Source organism: Electrophorus electricus, chromosome 21 (assembly GCF_041902795.1).
Source record: "Electrophorus electricus isolate QZ-2024a chromosome 21, ASM4190279v1, whole genome shotgun sequence".
NCBI classification, from domain to species: domain Eukaryota; kingdom Metazoa; phylum Chordata; class Actinopteri; order Gymnotiformes; family Gymnotidae; genus Electrophorus; species Electrophorus electricus.
In genome coordinates, this window is record NC_137517.1 from 12,372,348 (window position 1) to 12,392,500 (window position 20,153).

The window sequence follows — 20,153 nt, forward strand, 5'->3', positions numbered from 1 at the left end:
ATTTTCGTTTCACGAAATATCAGTTGTGCTGCGTTTTGACATTGTGTGAAATTATAGGCGTTTTAAGATTATAATCATGAAAGTTTTCAGATTCTGTCATTAGAAACACGGTGACTAAAACATGCGTGTTACTTAAATTAACTAATAAATGAAGGAAAGATTGCTTGTAGATGAAACATTAACATTTTTACTTTCAAAAAGTGGTGTGGATAAAAATAGCCATTTAGGAATGTTACAATCTCATTTTCAACCGTAGTGACATGTAGCATCCCCATCATAATTTACGCATATGTCCGTGAACAAATTAAAATTGTTACTTGTGTGCTGATCATTTTAAGAGAATATTGAATAGATTAAGAAAAGTGTCATGGCCCGAGTCCTGCAGGGCAAGGAGCAGAACTCACAGACCTCTCTCGTCCCAGACAAACATTTATTAGACACGAAAGATTAGTAATCAACGGTAACTGCACTCATATGTAACAAACCATTGAATATAGGGACAGGCAGAAACACACACGAGTACAACCAGTAAACAATGAACAATAACACTAACACGAACGTGTACACATGTACGATGACCGACATCGAACGAAACACACACAGTTTATAGAGGTATAATTTAATATTTATCTGTAAAGTATTAAAAGATTTAATATATTTTCTGGTTTTCCCCAGTGAGATCATCATGAGGGGAACAGGAAGTACAAAGAAGAACTTCTTCCCTGATGTGAAGACCATCCCAGCTCCACAAAAAAGCCCTACAGAGGCAATGGCCAACCCAAATATTTCTCCTTTTCATTTTGTTAATTCGCAAAGAGGAGGAAGCAGCCACTATTTCCCAGAAATTTCTGGAGTCCCCCAGAGGAAGCCATATAAACCTCAAGTCTCTCAAAACCTGAGAAAATCTGGCACGGGCACAACATTAGTGGCACTGCTGAAGGCCACCGATGGAAATAATGGTGGAAAGTCAATAGGCAGACTCCTGGATGAAGGTCAGCGATGCAGCAAATCTCGGTTCCCTTCTCTGGTTGTAGAGCCACACACCAAGAGCAGTGCTGTGAGTGTGAAGGCTGATCACACTCCACCAGCTCCATCCATCTCAAGGCTACCCGCCCTCCACCCAAAGCTGGCTGCTCTCAAACAGAAAAGCCCAAAGCCTGCTGTGACCCTGCATGTCCCCCACAAACATGTCAGGGAAGTCCCAGGAAAGGTGCAGGACAAGCACAGTGAGGTGAACTCCACATTTTACACCAGGCCAGAAGTGGGTGAGGTCCTCTACCAGGACCTGGAGAGGCTAACGTCAGCCCGTCAGTGTGCCTCCAAGGTCGAAGCTTCCCAGCACCAGTATGACCTGAGCTGCCACAAACCGCTGCTCATCAGGAGGGCGACCTTACATAAGGTAGAGAGCAGAGCTGCGCGCCCAGCTCCGCCTGCCCCCTCCCTGGTGCCACGTCGCAACCGTGTGCCCCGGCCATGCAAGACTGAGGATAAAAACAAGAGGCAGGACAAGTGCCAGGATGGCCAGGCTGCCTCTACTTCCCCTGGAGCCAAAGAAACATCTGTCGTGAAGATTTATTTCTCTCTGTTGTTAACAGGGAGAAGGAACTGTGGGCTTGACCAGTTGGGACAACAGACAGGTGAGCATAGGGGACCTCGCATCAATGGTTTAAAAAAAATGACTTCTTTTGACATTTATTTCACCATCGAATACTAGAGTATTGAGTCAGATTTGTTTTATTTGTCTGTTGTGTCTCAGCACCTGCACCAGTGCATGTGAAATGAATGGACTTCACCTGCTCTGTAGATGACCACGGTCAGTTGCCTACAGCCTTTGTAAGCAACAGAAACATTCAGGGCCATGTTTGCACATTTGCTCTCCAACCTGAGATTGTCTTACATCCAGCATTCCTGACACTTATTACTTCCTGAGAAAAAAAAAAAATCTTTAAATAAATGCAATTTTAAATGTATGCAGAGATGTTTTTCTGTGATATTTCTGTTTCAGTTATCTTGAGTGTGTGTAAAAATGGGTGTACGTTTGTTATCTTTCTTCAAAACTGTTTCCTCTCCAACATACATATACTTGTGTTCTTCTTTCTACTGGACAAATACAACACACATTACATTTACTTTGACTTAAAGCACAAAGTTACACATCTGACTCTTGGTCTCTTCTGATTCAGCAAACACCAGTTCTCTTCTGCTGGTTGATAATCAGGGAAAGAAAAACTTTATCAGATATGTAATGAGTTATGTTTTACAAAGTCACAAATGACACCAAACATAATTACCCAAAGCTGATTTTAAAGACTGCATAGACCTATAGAACATTATGTAAATGACCACATTACTTAAAATAAGTAATACAATTAGAAAAGAAGTAAGTTATAGATAACTGTCTCTAAGCCCCATTAACCACATTAATATTTTAATACTGGTTTTTGAAAAAGGGAAAAAAAAAATAGTACACTAGAAATTGCCAAATCTTGCAGCTGTGAAAGTCAAAGGCTGTCACTCTTTGGTGGTAGTGGAACTGATTTGGCATTATGGGAAAATTCATAGATATAGTAAACATATGTTCTCTGTATGAGTGAGCATTTAAACCCCATTAAAAGTAGGACTTCAATATAAATATATTTTAAAAAAAAACTGGCACAGTAGAGTTTTTTCAAATTTGATCTGATAAGCAAGTGCCTTCAATCTTTTTTTTTTTTTTTCAGTCTGATTTTTCAGCACTGGAGATATGTACAATATTGCACTAGTGCTAAGTGCTGTTTTAGCTGGCAGTCAAGCTGTATGATAAACCTCTGAGAAGCACTCTATAGGAAAATCATTTTGAGCAGTGCTTATTAAGCTACTTTAACATATTTTTAATAGTGTTGATGCAATATCCATTCAAAGTATACATACCAGCAATGTGTACTTTCATGCAGCAGCACATCTTCATACACTATACACATTTTATATATATAACATCAGTATTCTGAGCTCATGGTTCAAACTTTGTGAATGTTTTGCTTTTAATCAAATACACTTCATTTTGTATTTTTGTAGTAAAAGTACATGTCTAATCCAAAGATCTTCAAAAAACAGTTAGTCTGCATTTCTCTATGCTTAGAGAGCGTTAGTTTGAAGTGAGCAACCAAATGCCGCAATATCGTGCATATAGGCGCATTTAATTTGAATCTCGGCGACTTGACCATGAAGCGCTAACGCGCGGATAGCTTCACCGACGTCAACAGAGACCACTAGTTAGTTTGTGCAGTACTCATTCAGACTCTTCCTACGTACCCTAAATACTTGAATAAGGAAGTACACAGTGTAACTGTACATACTCTGTTCTGTTTTTGGTGGGCTTTCTTGTGACGTTCAGCTTTATGCTGAAACAAAAGACAATGCCAAAAAATATTACACAACAATCTTTCATCCATTCAATAACTTACCGACAAAGGAGTAAACCAAACATGTAAAATGGTTCAATACTTGTACTGACTCTGCCTCACAGTTATTATTCAACTGAACGTTGGTACAATACTAGTCTGACACTGTTAGTTGAACTAACACACGATCGTATAAAATCACTGTCTTAGCCAGTTCAAAACACGTAGCCGAGTTGGACGTGTAAACACGTTCTGTCAGATCTACTGGTTCACAGTCCGAACTGCAGCCAAGATATCCGTTTAACGAGTCACGACCAAGACATTCACGCCCTTTAATCAATCACGATCAAGACATTCAGGCGCTTTAATCAATCACGATCAAGACATTCACGCGCTTTAATCAATCACGACCAAGACATTCAGGCGCTTTAACGAAGCACGACCAAGACATTCACGCGCTTTAACGAAGCACGACCAAGACATTCACGCGCTTTAACGAAGCACGACCAAGACATTCACGCGCTTTAACGAAGCACGACCAAGACATTCACCTTTACTAACTTTATAAGTACAAAATATGGTTTATTAAAATGAGCAAATAATGCATAAAGTTTAAACCGTAATGTTACAGCACTAAAACAAACTCAAAAACGTGGGTGTAGTGAACAGTATCAGTCCAAAGTGGAAAAGAAGACAGAGACAGGAAAAATGTGTTCTGTAAGTGCATAGTGGGTCACAGACTAACTCAATCACTGTCATACAAAGAAACAGTGTCGAAATATCACTTAATAATATTACTAATAAATATTATAAATATTACTTCTTTAGTTACACTGACATGCAAACTATTGGTACAATACTAACCTCACACTGTCAGTCTAATTACGACATGATCGTGTAAACAGCACGGTCTTAGCCTGATAAAACAAATAGTCTACATCTAGTTGGACACCTAAACACTTACTGTTAGATCTACTGGCTCACAGTCCGAGACATTTGTGACACTTCCTGCAGTACGACGCCTGTTCTATTTGCGCAGTTTGTTTCTGCGTAGAGGACAAAATATAAATATATTAAGTATATAGTGCGTTTATTAGTACTTTTTATACAGTTCATGTAAACATATTGATTCGGACCAATTTCTCAGATGAGCCAAGAACGACTTTAGTTTGGTTATTCTGAATCAGACGACCTCAGTTCTATTGCTCTATTTCGCGTAAACGAAGACACCTACTGCAACAGAATAGCGGCTAAAAGCTTTACGTTTTCAGACATTAACCTTGTTAATATTCAATTCTGTTAATATTAAATTTAAGAACTTGTTCTTTGAGTAGTACAAGTTCATAAAATTCATGATTGACAGCTCAGATTCAGATACTCACCGGCTTTCTTTTCTAAAGATATTTGCATTGCGCTTCTTAAAATGGAGCACAAAAATTTCACTTTCGCGTTAAACCGGACTGAACCGGTTTTGTCAAGGATAATTGTTTTTTAGGGGCCGGACTGCTGTGACCAGTCACAACACTTTATCCAACCTTCTGCGGGAGAGAGAAATCAGAGCTACAGTATAGAACTGTATTTAAATAACACAGAATAGCGTAGAACAGTGACAGTAAATTACCAGTAGATTTTGACTGTGGGAGAATTTTGTTTGTCATGGAGCTTATACAGCACAGCTGTTCTGAGCAGACGTTTACTTAGGTTTTCACACACACACTCACACACACACACACACACACACACACACACAGAGAGAGAGAGAGAGAGAGAGAGACAGGTTATTAGTTTGTGTGTAATACCTATTCTGTGCTCACAAACTCTATATAAAATGACTATTTATTGTCATTAAGTTTCGTTTCTAGCATACACTCCCCTGATATGACAGTTCAAACCATTTTGAGTGTTTGAATAAACCATTTTCAAATGGTATCTTGGGTCTCTCCTCTGCTGATCGCCATGTCCAGTTCACATGCCCAGTGATGTAATGGTTTAAGACAGTATGTGAACGTTTAGTTTGTGCCCAGACATGTATCTGAGAAGAAGACGAGCTAAAAGACGTTAATCAGGCAGATCTGTTTACTAGTAGGTAACATCTAAGGTCAAGGTTATGATGGAGCTGTAGACATAAGTGAATGTTTTAAGGGACTTCAGACAAAAATTCTGAATAAAAGGTCAAAACACCACAAGGGACATAATCTGCATTAATCTGGTGTTGGCAAAAGTGCAAAATCAAACATCTGTTTTGTTAAAAAAACATTTCACACAGTATTGACGTGTAACTCGCAGCATTCACGGATCTCCTTTGCTCGCATGCAAAATGTACATGTGCTCACTCATATTTGCTCTGCTCTCGCTTACATTTACTTTGCTCTGCTACAAAACTGCTTGCACGTGTTTAGATATATCCTGCTCTTACACAAACTTGCTCTTCTGCACACACAAACACATACTGTACTCTCGCGAATGTTTTTGTGTTCTTGCGCACAAGAACACAATTCTTTAATTTCATTATTATTAACTGTGAATGAAAAGGAAAGTCATTCATGATCATGATACAAATGTTATTATAAAACAGTTAGAACTTTAAAATAATTGCGGCACTTTCATATACATAATATTATGTGCCATTTCACAAAACAAATATGAATGTATTTAACACATATTGTTCTTATACTGTATAATATGTATGACTCGGGAATTTGCTCAAATAGATAAAGAAATAATATTATTTGAACTTACAGTAATATGCTCTGCTATATAAAGGAAAATTACCAATCTGCTACCATTTAGTGTTAGTAACCAACTTTGGTAGAGCACAAATTCACTCATTAGCCACATTATTTACCACTAATATCTGTAGTTCTGAAATTGACCACCTTGTGGTTTCCGTTACGTCTCCTTCCTGATCAGGTTTATCAGAGGCATGACAATGGTTTTACTGCTTGATAAAAGTCAGACACTTAAAGTCAAATTGCCACTGCTGGCGTTACTGCGTCAGTGAACTGTTCCACTAAGACGCATTAATGTAATTATGACATCACAACCTAAGGAAAGTGTAAGTTATTTAAAAGCGTTCCAACACACTAAATACCTACATGATTTTCTGAAGGAGGACAAGGTGATTTTCAAGGTATAGTCCGACCAGAATTATTGGATATTCTAATAGTTTTCAGCAATAGTATCAATATTACTTGCATGATTTATTATATCATTAAATTAAGTGCGCCGTTAATTATAGAAATATCTAAAATATTTTATATTATCCGTGTATCCCCTGGATTCAGGAACGATCGTGAAAGGCCAAATTAAATCAATAGAGAAACATGATGAGTTTTTCTCAACATGGGAAATTGTTGACCAGGAACAAAACGTGGACACTAAAAGAAATGACGCAGGTATGCAATTTTACTGCCAAGCTGAAAATATAATATTTGTCTGTCTGAACATCAATCCGATCTGTTTGCTCTTTTTTTTAATCCAGACGATATCCGAGCTGCAGAAGGACAACTTTAACCTGCGCATGCGTATATGCTTCCTCAAGCATGAGGGCGGCTCGCAGAAGTGCAGCAGTTGTACAGAACAGATTTACAACGCGGCAGAGGAGCGTTTCCCAGTGGCGACGCAGCAAAACTTAGACGTGAGGAGACCCGAGTCTAGTTTTTGTAATCAGAGCCGGTTAATTGAGAGGACGAGACTGGGGACACTTGTTAATCACACTCCGCACCTAGATAAAGGGAGGGCGCTAAAAAATCTAAATACAACTTGAAAAGGCAATAAATTGACCTTCTCAAATGCATAAATTATTCTGCCCAAGCCTCTTTATTCTCTTCCTTTTTAGAATAGTTTTAACTGCTACTGCAGTAGCAGGACCAGACACGTGTCTTGAATTGAATTATTTCTTCATTTCACGTAATGCTCTTCATCCACCTGTCAGGAGCTGAGCAGGTGCAGAGAGGAACTGGAGAAGATGGAAGCACTTTTCCATCAAGAGAAGACGCTCCGCCTACAGCTAGAGAACCAGCTACAAGCCTACACATTACAAGACCCGCCCTCTGAGGATCAGAGCCAATCAGAGGAAACCATTGAAGAGCTGCACAGGTCGGTACAGGCCTATATTTAATTCTGATAAGAAACATTGTTCATGGAAGATTTCCCAGTTAGAAACTCGGGCTGTTTCTCCAGGACAACCACATCAAAACAACAAAATTATTTGACATATTTCCATTTTAAATGCTAATTTCTGACCACTTAAGTTAAACCTTAGGGCCTTCATTAAACAATAATAATCCTTAGCTAGTAAATTGCTGTACTTTAATTATAGAAGAAATTATCCTTAGAAATGCTTTGTTTTTTATTCTTAGCAAAAGACAATTATATTATAGTACCTAGTCCTGAGCTGGCACACACCATTCTAATGTCACAGTGATTTCAGTGGAGTTTCTCCATGTAGTTCCATGTAATTGGAATGTAATTCCAAGATGAATCTGTGTGCAGAGAGTCCATCTCATAGCTCTAAATGAACATGTGAAATAAAATGTAGCCTAATCGAGTGTGTGTGTGATGGCTGTCAGGTACATAGAACAGCTGCAGGGGGAGCTCAAGGCTCAGAACACCATAATCAATCAGCTGAGGAACAGGAGCACCAATCAGAGCAGTGGACACCAGCCTGGCCACGCCCACAACTCCACACTCACCACCCTGAAAGAGGATGACATACGTGTGAGTGTGTATGTGTGTGCAGGTGCATGTTCCTGCATACATGTATGCTTATTAAACTGTTACTTTAAGACACTAAAACTTTAATGTTTTAATTAGGCTATGAGAATACATTAAAAATTATAAATTGTATACTATATAGGGAAATCCATTTGAACTAAATGTTTAGTATATTTGTACTCTATGTATGCTCTCTCTCTCTCTATTTAGGATCTGAAGAACTTGTTGGAGTTGAAAGACTCTGAGCTGCATGAGACCAAAATGAAACATGAGGCCAGTAAAAACGACCTCCAACAGGCCCTGAAGGACAAAGAGAAACAGATTCAGGTGGGTGTCTCCAAACACATGGCAACCTACAGGTAAAAACAGGCGTCCAAAAATATGCTCTTAATACAAAAGACCTATAGAGCTCACTAAGCATATTATCTGCACATTTATTATAAACATTTTCTTGTGGTTTAAAACAAAAGTGTGAAAAGAGAAAGGACTAAAACACAGGTCTGAAAGGGAACGACACCTTTACCAGACACACTCCTCAGCTTTATACAAAATGTCTGTGAAGCTTGGAGCCTCATTTAACCCCTGCCTGAACTCTGACCCCTGCAAGAGAAGGACTCTGCACCAATATTCCTCATCACACCAGACGGGGGCAGCAGGGAGTAACACTGCAGCAGGGGGTGTGTGCATTTATGAGGGTGATTGTTGTTGTGTGTGAGCAGGGGCTGCATGACATTCTGGAAGGTCACATCCAGGATCTAGCTGAGAAAGATGCTGCGCTAGCAGAGACCACATCAGAGCTGAATAATCTGGAATCTGATGTGGGCAAACTCATTCTACAGCTTGAGAACAGAAAGCAGCAGCTCCAGGTAGCAACCCGACGTTTCATTCAGTCAGACCAGGTGCAGGGCGGAATTTAGTGTTCTTAACATACTAAAAATACACCTGATTCACAACTCATCTGATATAATGGACCAGTACTCTAAAGATTAAGACTAGGTTTAGTCTGGATGCAAAGAATGGTTCCTTAAGTTGAATTGACTCTATTGAATCTCACACTCTGAATTTGATGTTTATTTACTTTGTTCATGTTTATATTCAGACTAAGGAGCTAAACTAAGGTTTAGAAAGGGAAGTGATGCAACTAGTGCTGTCCTAGACAATAAAATGTATAATATAATTTACCCAACATAAGACATTTCTGATTATTTCAGTATAAGGGCTCTGATCCTTGTTTGGAGTCATTATTTCTACCTATTGGTTTCTCTGTGTTTATGATTGCACACACACATACAAGGAAGAGGATCCAATTGCAAGAGGTTTTATAGTGAAATCAAACAGATCAGAGGGGTCAGGCAGGTATTCGTAGTCCTGTTGATTCAAGGTCCATAACATGGGGCAGAGTCCAGGGGTGTCCAGGGGTCAGGCAGAAGTCGAAAACCAGAAAGACAAAACCATAACTGAACCACTTGGTATGCAAAATAAGGTTGGCAATACTTCATGACGTGAGTGTGAGGGAGGGGAGCTTAAGTAAGGGAGCAGTGATGAGAGAAACAATGATCAGGTGTGTGCTAGTATTCCAGTAAACCAGATTGGAGGCGTGTGTGGGAAGAGGTAGGCGTGGCAGTGCAGGGCTGAGCGTGATTCCTGGGGTTTGTATCACTCTGTCTCTCTGTGATGATCTTAGCTCATGTCTGGGCAGCTACAGGAGAGTGTGAGAGAAAGTCAGCTCCTGAAACAACGCCTGAGATACACAGAGGCCTTCACACATCCTACATACCAGATCCAAGGTACACTCTGCACTGTGGGACTGATGGGGTCTTTCATTTTTGTCAAACTACTCTTGCTAAGTTATTTTCAAAGTGAAAAACCAAATATAGATGTAACATATATCTATAACAACCTTGTAACCTGCTGCTAAAGATTTTTCTTATTTTAATACCCTGTACATAATTGTTTGCATTATAACTATTAAAAATGCTGTTGACAAAAATATAAGAAGCTCCTGATGTGGTTTTATCAGCAGTGGAGCAGCATATGTTGGAGATTCATGAACTGAAACCAACACTGCTGGAGACTATCAGGAGGACCCAGGACCTGTACAGACATCTGCAGGCCGCTGAGCGAGGTGCAAACACCAGTTCTACAACACGGGGACACAATCCAGAATTAGCCAAGCTATCCTCATTTACTAAAAATGTTCACTTGCGGAACCTGAAAAATCACGTCTTCCATTTCCACTTGAGAGTAGATGAAGATGGTGGTGAGTGTAATGATTTAATGAAGGTGTAACAAATGACTTCAGCAGAAAGATAATGACTTAATAGAATTTGTACAGTTACACCTGCAAGGTGTTTTAAGTGGCACCATTTAATGAAAGGTTGTCAGAAAACAGATGCACATTACAGAAATGACTGGAGGTGTGGAAGGTATACTTTTAATAACCTCTTTACCGTTACACATCGTTGTTTTGTTGTTTTGTGTTGTGTATTCATGTCACATTAATGCACTCTTGTTCATCTTGCTCTCGTAGCTTCAGTAAAGAAGGACCATTCTGGGAGGAACAGTGGCAGTGTGTGCAAGAGCAGCTTCAGATCAGTGATCAAAGCGTTGATCTGCTGCTCAGATCCTGCCCAGCCCTGCCTCTCCTCCAGGGCCCATGTTCATGGCCTCCACGTCCTGGTTCCACGTGAGAACTATGACACGCTGCTGGAACAGATGTGTGAGGGGAGGGGTCTGATCAGTCGCACGAGTGAACTGATCCAGCAACGCCTGCAGACCCACGGCCGACATCACATGCAGGTCCACGTGAGCCCAAGCACGCGACACACAGATTCAATTGGTTAATCGTCACATTTCATGGATAATTTTCACTGAGCTGATTTTCCTATTTCAAATGGACCATTTGTCACTGACTGTGAGGATTATTGAAGGATAAAGAGGCCCAGCGGAGGGCGAGTGGGAAATATTAATCCTTCATGTCTGTTTCAGCCAGTGGACCAGAACCTGCTCAGAAGCCTCTTATACATCATCAATGTCACTCAGACAACTCTAGAAGAGGCCAGTAAACTGTTGACATCTTTATCAGATGTCTCTAAAGAACAGAACCACGACAGAGTAGGAGTTATTTACCACTTTTTGCATCTTTCATAAGTACCACACCAGTAAGAAGTGAAATTCATTTAGCTGTTAGCTAAGTCTATTTACTGGAAGAACTTCATATTGGACTACATTATGTTTTTTTGATTGACACATACGAATAATATGATTATTTTGGATTTTTGCACATTTGTAAATTATTTATTTATTTATTTTTCTTTAGTTCTGCCATCATGAAAACCTCAAAATGAAGAACAAGCTGAAGAAACCAAAATTAGAGAAATCATATAAGATGAATAAGATGCTTTCAAAGGCTGTCAAAACACTACGGCGATTCAAACGTTGAGCAACACTGACATTAAAATGATCTCCTGTGATTATTTTCTCTGTGATGGTCATATTCCACCCCTCTATCATCCATCAGTCTGTGCACCATCATACATTCACTCTTTCATTGTTGTTGTTTTTAGTAATTAAAATAAAATAAGTGTTGAAATAAAACTACATTCTGAGTATAGATTTTTTTCAAACTTATTGATGATTCTTCATTATGATTAAATTTTTTTACACCCTTACATACTAATAATTAAAAATTGGACAATTCCATGCAACATTTATTTATTAGAATGAATTTTGAATGTCCAAAAATAATAGCATTCTGCAGCAGTCAAGACAAACTTGCAAAAAGTCAGCAAGTTTATTTCTTTTAAAGATCCTTAAGAGACTCAAAATTATGCAAGTACAACAAAACTGTGCAAGTATAAAAGCAATGTAGGAAAAATAAATAAATTTAGCTAAATCAAAATAAATTCAACAATACCTCTTGATAGTTTTTCCTCATGTGAAACGCTTCTACATCACTAAATCAGGGTTTTGCAGTCTCAAAGTTATAGCTACTATAATAGTTTGCTAAATGAGTAGAAATTAAATAATTTTCACACATCAGGGATGTTTATTGCTACGCTAAATTCAGTATCATAAGTATCAAAGTGATCACAAGTCATAGTTATAAACCACAATGAGGAAATAGTCTTTTTTATCCCTCTTATAACTGGGTTTAGGCTACAATTTATTATGTAGTGATTTAGATACAGTAAAATAAACAAGTGATAATATCTGGAGGGAAGCTTAAGCCTGACCAAGTATGTCTGGTTTAGTAAATGTGACTGTGTAGACCCGTAATATATTATTATTATTATTATTGTTATTATTAATTTAATTACCATCAAAGCAATTGCTTGGCATGTTTAAAAAGTATCTAGAATGCTAGAAAAGCTCTTCATTTGCTTGCTCACGTCTTTGCACAAAACACGTGTTCTTTTCATTCATAAAATAACAAAATATGCAAGCAAATGGATGTTACTCCTGTAGCAGGGGTGAATAAGGGACAAGACCCTCCTTTCTTAGAGTCCACAGTTTCTGTTTGAAGAATGAAGAGTTAATGTCTTTGAGTGACAGCAATCCTCACCAAGGTGTGAAGGGGGAAGGGGAGGCGAAGCTATCAAATGACTTCACAACCAATGTCCAAGCACGAGCGGCGTGATTGGCAGCTGTTTCAACAAATAGAGGACGCTTAGATGAATACGCAGACACCTCACCTGCCTTATTTGTTTACCCACTACGTGAGTTTGAAATATGCGCACTGCTTTGTGTTCTAAGCCAGATGAAGTGTAGCACATGCGAGTGAAGCTGTTTGGCAAAACTGATACAGTAATCCATATTGTTTTTACTTAATTTGATTACCAATACTAAGGGACATCATGGAATGGAACAGGCTTATTTTAGCTGAAGTTTATGTGGAGTTCTTTGGGTGCAGTTATAAGATGGAAGCTGAGAGACTGTTCAGTGGCTTCTAGCATGGATTAGCTTCAATGTTTGCATTGCAAAGGACTGGATATTTCCATTCACTGCTGAAAATATTCACAATCCTCCTACAAAATGTAAGTATACATGAGAAAGCATACTATTTCTTTACAGTATTACAGCACTATCCCAGCATAATCATTTAACATAATAACAATGAAGAATTTAATATTGTCTTTTAATAAGTGCATTGTACATTGAGCATTGTTGTGATGTTTTAGCAAAAAGAATATTGCACACTCAATGTATAGTGACTGATGACTTTGTGTGCATTTAGATGTCTAGGACACCTAGTAGAAAATGCTGTGCAGCTACTTGGTAATTTCATGTATATACTCAAGTGTTCAATTTATTAGACAAGACCCTGGTGAATCAGAATATGTAGAGCATGACTGAAAATGAATCTCCAGCATCAAAATACACATTCTAAACCCGCAAAATAAAAGTCATTTTGGTTTTTTTGACATGTTCTTCTGTATTAGAGGAGCTCAACTAGAAAATAAATGAGGGGTAAATAAGTCTGGATGTGAATGACTGTCATGTCCCAAGTGTTTACATCAATGTGACTCCTGAATCATTGTACTATGTGTACAATTTCTGATAACTAGTATTAAAGTGATCAAGTACAAATCATTTGAAAACTTAAATCACTTAAAACTGGAGGTGCATGTACAGGCTAAGTATCCACTTCCAGACTTATTCAAACATTGACCAACTCTGACATTAAAATGATCTCCTGTCATTATTTTCTCTACGATGTTCATATTCCACCCCTCTATCACCCATCAGTCTGTGCACCATCATACATTCACTCTTTCATTGTTGTTGTTCGTAGTAATTAAAATAAATAACTGTTGAAATAAAACTACATCTGGAATGTTAGTCTCTTCAGCCTTTATTGTCTATTATAAGTAGAGCTGGGTGATTAAAACTAGATGTCTTCAGACTCATGGATGATTCTCGATTATGATTATATATATATATATATATATATATATATATATATCCTTATGTAATAATTCTAAGAAAATGTATTATTAATTTTTAGTTATATCCATTCAAAAATACCTTTATTGATGTTTTTTCCTCATGTGAAATGTCACTACACTGTGCATCATTACATCAGGATTATAGCTACTATAACAGTTTATTAATTAGAAGAAATTAAATCATTTTCACAAATCACATGTTTATATACACAAACCTCAACAAAGAAACAGTCTACTATTTCACCCTAAACACCCTCCTACTACTGGGTGCAGGCTACAATCTCTTATGTAGTGATTTAGATACAGTAAACTAAAATATGTAATAATAACACTAGGGAAGCTTAAAAGTGAAGGAACTGAACCAGTTAGGAAGACAAGCAAGACTGGTGTTAATAAGAAATGTTTTACCAGCCAAAGCATGTGCTTTTGTGAATAGGATGTGTATTTCACAGTGCAGGGTGAGGTAATAAAATGATATTGTACGCAGAAGAATATGGATGGTTGGCTTCAGCATAAAGCCTCAGAAGGCCTCTTTGACAGGCCTCTAGGGGCCTCAGTTGAGGGATCCTTGGTTCAAGGATGGGACATCCCAGCCCAGCACCGGAAGAAAGAATATGGGCATTTGGTGCTATGAAAAAGGATCACCAGAAGAAGCAATATGGGCACCTGGCGGTAGGAAATAAGATCGCCTTTTTAAAAAAAATAGAAGTAGTTTAGGTTGAACATAATGATACCAAGAACCAGTTGGTGTAAGTATTGAATATCAATTTGCATATATTGAATAATGTATGATTTGAACATAATAGTGTAAACCTGGAAAAGTATTATAAATGTCACGGGACCCCCCCCCCCCCCCCCCCCCACACACACACAAGTCACATGGTACGGCCTGCCGTGTGCAGGGGGTTTAATGTTTGTAACCACGCCCTTTGTAATTGTATGCACCTGTATGGGGCTTAATGTCTTGTCTCTTTTGTCTATTTAAATTTCTGATAGTGTGTGTACTGTGTTGGTCATTGTTAGTCTGCTGTTAAATGTAAAATGCGTATGTAATCTTCGTTCAATGTTACTAGAGTCTGTGTTTTGTTATGTGTATGAGTCATGTCTTTCCTTCATGTTGTATATGAGTGCCACTATTGTTGTTTGTGTCTTTTGTTAATAAATGCGTCACTTCATCGAGGGAATCTGTGCATCCTGCTCCACGCCCATCAGCACTCAGGCCAGCAGATTCGTTACAATAAAAAAATTTAAATGGTTATGTAAGTGTCCTTGAAGAAAATATATAAAGGTCATGCCCACCTGACACTGTTAGACATTCTTAAATCCCTGTTAAAACATTCTGCATAGGTGGTATTCAGACCTGGTCCACAGAGCTTTGTAGTCAGGTTTTGGGGGTCTTAAGGGTGCAGACTGGGAATTGAAGGAGTGAGAATTGTTTGCTAAAAATATAAAATAACAAAAAATGGAGTAACAGTTAGAAAATCAACCGGTAAAAGTGAAAATAGTTTCACAAAAACTTACTGTAAAGGGAAATAGTGAAAAAAAAAAAAACAGTTGAATAAAGAAAGATAAAGTAAAGAAAAATGTGCAGTGAATAAAGAGAATAAAGAGAAATAAATAGAGCTCCAGAGAAAAAAAGCGCTGAAGAGATGAATGTTAACAGGTATGTTTGTTCCAGTTGTTTCTGTATAAATGTGACCACAACAAGTGAAGTAAAGAAAATGTGCAGAATAAAGAGAATAAAAGAATAAAAGAGAATAATGAGAATAAAATAATAAAAGAAAAAAGAGAATAAAGAGATTAAAAGAATAAAGAGAAGAATAGTAGATCTCGTGAGTAAAGCAGCACTAAGAGAAAAGTGTTAAATGTTTTGTCTGTAAAAACTGTGTTTGTGTTGATGTGGCCATCGCGAGTTAACAGATTATCAACAATGACGTATTGTACGACGCATACCAGCATAACAGTTTTTTCTGGGTTATAATTAAGATTATTTTGGTTTGGTCATTTAACAAAGGAAGTGAATGGATATGCAGACAGATCTGTCTAAACGTCATTAATAATATCTCATTATAAAATGCGTGCATGCAAAACATATAGACATTGTTTTAGTAATAAATATAAAGTAAATGATAGAGGTATCGTATATAAAACTGGTAACAGTTAAAGCAGTAGCGAGCATACATATGATGGACATTTTAAAATAGCAGCAATAGGAGAAGAGTAAAGTTAAAATATACAGGATAAGAAATTTAACCAGAGCGAGTGGCGGTTAATATTATTTTTGGAACAGTGAATATCTAATTTACCCAAGTAAGTTCTGGCTAAATCAATATTCAATAATCAATAAGCAGTTAAATCTAACAAAATAGATCTAACAAATCTAACAAACTTAGAATCAAGTGAATAGATTTGCGACTAAAATAATCACATGGATAGCAATTTGTTAAATGAGATGCAGGGAGTGCAAATGCATTTTTGGCTTGAGAAAATATATAGAAACTCTGCAGGTGTGGCGTGTCGGAAATCGCTAGACTTAATAAATGTTAAATTGTATCGGCTGACTAAGTGACATAAATTGGATGAATAAGGAATAAGGAGGATTTGGAAAAGGGCTCTGTTGGCTGCAGTTGTTGTTTAGCCAAGTGCCTGTAAGAGCAACAGTTGGAGTGGAGCGGTTGCCATGGGGACCGTTTGAACCACCGCCAGCGCTGGATGATGGGAGGCGGTGTGTAGGGTTAAAGATTTGAATAATGACAGACAAGAGACAGGTTTACTGGGATAGAGGGCTGGCTACGTCCATATTGGTGAACAGAATTAACTCATTGAGCTCAGAGAATTGGAGGCAGACACCTGTGCAGAAAGCTACAACTGTAAGAAAAAAAGTATTACTTTGATGAATTCCACAGTGTGTCCTGATTGTTTTTATTGTACAGGAGGAAAAATGTGGGAAATTTCACAAGGAAATGTTGTAGGATTTGGATTATGGATTACACTGAACCTGTTATATTTCAACTTTTAACAATACCCATTATTTTGACAACTCCAATGGAACTTTTGTAGAACAAGACCTGGTTAATCATGCACGTCTCATGCAGAAATATGATGGTGTCGTAATTCCGGATGCTCATTGGGTATGTGGGGGTAAGAGTCATGTTGATTGTGTCATTTCCTATGGTTCCTGTACCTGAAGCTGTACTTCCCACACAACGATGCTTATCATTGTTTTCAGCAACGTGAGGCACCGAAGGGTAGTTTGGATGATAAAGTATCATTGATGCTATTGGAGTTCATAGGGGGGCTTCGGATTAATTTAAGGCTAGAAATCAAATTGCTGCGGGATCTGAATCAATTCTCTGGTGGTTTACTATAAACAAAACTATTGATTGGATAAATTACATATACTATAATCAGCATCATTTTATTAATTATACTGATGCACTAACAGCAGTGGCGGTGCAATTGGAAGCTATGTCATTAATGACCTGGCAAAATCGTATAGCTCTGGATAAGTTTTTGGCCGAGAGGGGAGGTGTATGTGTTCTGTTCGGAGAATCCTGCTGTAATTTTATTCCAAATAACAGTATTAACATAATTTATAAACTGAAGTAACTGTATAACCTAAGATATTTGTGTGATAATATAAGAAACCTTCGTCATGCCCAATGGATGTTGGCCACATAAGTAAGAAAAGAATGATACAGGGCACACAGTTAAATTCAATAGTTCATATTAGAAATAATAAACTAAAGTCACAACATTGTTAACATTTATATAAAACAATGACACATTAAATAGAGACAGCGAGACAATAGTTCATGACAAAATCATGAAAGGGGGGAATGAGGTGATCAAATGTTTTGAGGCAAAGGAAAGGCCAAACGTTAATCTGTATTTTCATGAGACGATCTGTGATCTAATTAAAATAGGCTTTGAAGCTCCCTGTCACACGTGCAGAGTGGTGCAAGACTGTCTGAAAGCATAAAGATGAATAATGTTTCTGGGGTATCTTAAGGTCAGAGACCTTTTTGAGTCTATATGTGCAAAACAGAGGCTCTGATGCAGGTGGTTTCAAGGCCTCTGTATAAGTCTAAGGCAGATCACACTGGATTGTTCCCATGAGAAATAAATTCATTAGTGTTGGAAAAGATCTCTGTTTTTAAAAGACTAGAAAGCTTCCATAAACTGTAAAATATGGTCTTTAGCACTTTTCTTATAGATGATTTCAGTCTTACATCAAATAGTGAATTCCACTACATGCACAATGCTATATTTTCAGGGTGGGCGTGGCCTGGGGTGATGGGAAGGTGGAGCCCAGTGTCATATCTTTTCATGGGGCCCAAAATCCCTGACGGCGCCCCTGAGTCAGCTTCAAAAGCTTCCACAACCAGCATTGCTCTAAGGGATTATTAAGAGTACACCACCCACTTTAATTAAGAGAACACCACCCATTTTAATTAAGAGTACACAACCCACTTTAATTAAGGGAACACCACCCACTTTAATGAAGAGTACACATAATTCAGCCTCTTTATAACTGAGTGAATCTTAGCTCAACCAGCTGGAGTTTTGGACACACTATTTTGTCATCGATAAGATTTTATTGGGGTCCATTTTCCTGTTGAAGAGACTCTTGGTCAGAGTCAGATGGCTCAAACATGGAGCTAAACCACACTGATCCTGCCAGCTGTTTCTCTCACGCAGCAAGCAGGATCAGTGTGGTTTAGCCCAATGTCTGAGCCATCTCTCACTAACACTGGGATGTTTACATTGCCAGGGAGACACCACTATTAAACATTATGTGAACAATATGAATGTAAACATGTCACTAACATCTACACATGTGCACACAAACATATACCTGTAGGGCACTATGCTTGTTCTCATCCTAATACCTTTTCACTTATGAGGTCATACTGACCTCAGCATGCAGAAACAACAGGCGATGACCCATGTGTTCATTAATGCAAACCACAGGCTTTATAAAGCTAGGAGCCCCTCCCCTCTTTCTGTCCACAAATATCACACACCACAAGGCAGACGAGCACTGCTGGGCATATACAGTGCCTGGCCAAAAAAAAGGTCACACACTCTAAAATTTCGTTGGACCGCCTTTAGCTTTGATTATGGCATGCATTCACTGTGGCATTGTTTCCACAAGCTTCTGCAATGTCACAACATTTATTTCTGGCCAGGGTTGCATTAATTTTTCCCCAAGATCTTGTATAGATGATGGGAGATTTGGACTACTGCACAAAGTCTTCTCCAGCACATCCCAAAGATTCTCAGTGGGGTTCAGGTCTGGAGTCTGTGGTGGCCAATCCATGTGTGAAAATGATGTCTCATGCTCCCTGAACCACTCTCTCACAATTTGAGCCCGACGAATCCTGGAATTGTCCGTGCCGTCAGGTAAGAAAAAATCCATTGATGGAATACCCTGGTCGTTCAGTATATTCAGGTAGTCAGCTGACCTTATTCTTTGGGCACATAACATTGCTGAACCTAGACCTGACCAACGGTAGCAACCCCAGATCATAGCATTGCCCCCACAGGTTTGTACAGTAAGCACTAGGCATGATGGGTGCATCACTTCAGCCGCCTCTCTTCTTACCCTGATGCGCCCATCACTCTGGAAGAGGGTAAATGTGGACTCATCAGACCACATTACCTTCTTCCATTGCTCCAGAGTCCGATCTTTATGCTCCCTATCAAATTGAAGCTATTTTTGCCAGTTAGCCTCACTGATAAGTGGTTTTCTTAAGGCTACACAGCTGTTTAGTCCCAATCCCTTGAGTTCCCTTCACACTTATATTCAGCTTTTCTATTGTAACACGCCTAGCTCTACATGATTAGGTAACATTGACATCATCTAACACATTCAGAATTAAGACTTTATGAATGAAAGACCCAGCAGGAATAAGCAAAATGCTTTTTGCTTATTGCTTGTCACACTGAATAATGTTGCATTGCTCTTCATTTAACACAATAAATCCAAGCAATGACTAAGAATTTGCACATTATTACAAACTAATACATTTTTATTTATTGTATTTTTTGAGTTGAAGATTGTTCCATTAACTGCTCTGACCAGATGTAGCCATTTCATTATCAT

At 38.4% G+C, this 20,153-nt stretch overlaps 1 long non-coding RNA gene and 1 pseudogene across 1 annotated transcript; both read right to left on the reverse strand.

The window, feature by feature from the left end:
• The window catches only part of LOC145652841 (NLR family CARD domain-containing protein 3-like), a 260,507-nt pseudogene that overhangs the window by 225,612 nt on the left and 14,742 nt on the right, over positions 1 to 20,153 (reverse strand).
• LOC145652846 (uncharacterized) lies at positions 417 to 4,867 on the reverse strand. The gene is made up of 3 exons (XR_014119108.1): positions 4,763 to 4,867; positions 4,345 to 4,426; positions 417 to 2,200 (listed from the first exon to the last, which is right to left on the reverse strand). It is a non-coding gene; the product is annotated as an uncharacterized LOC145652846 (long non-coding RNA).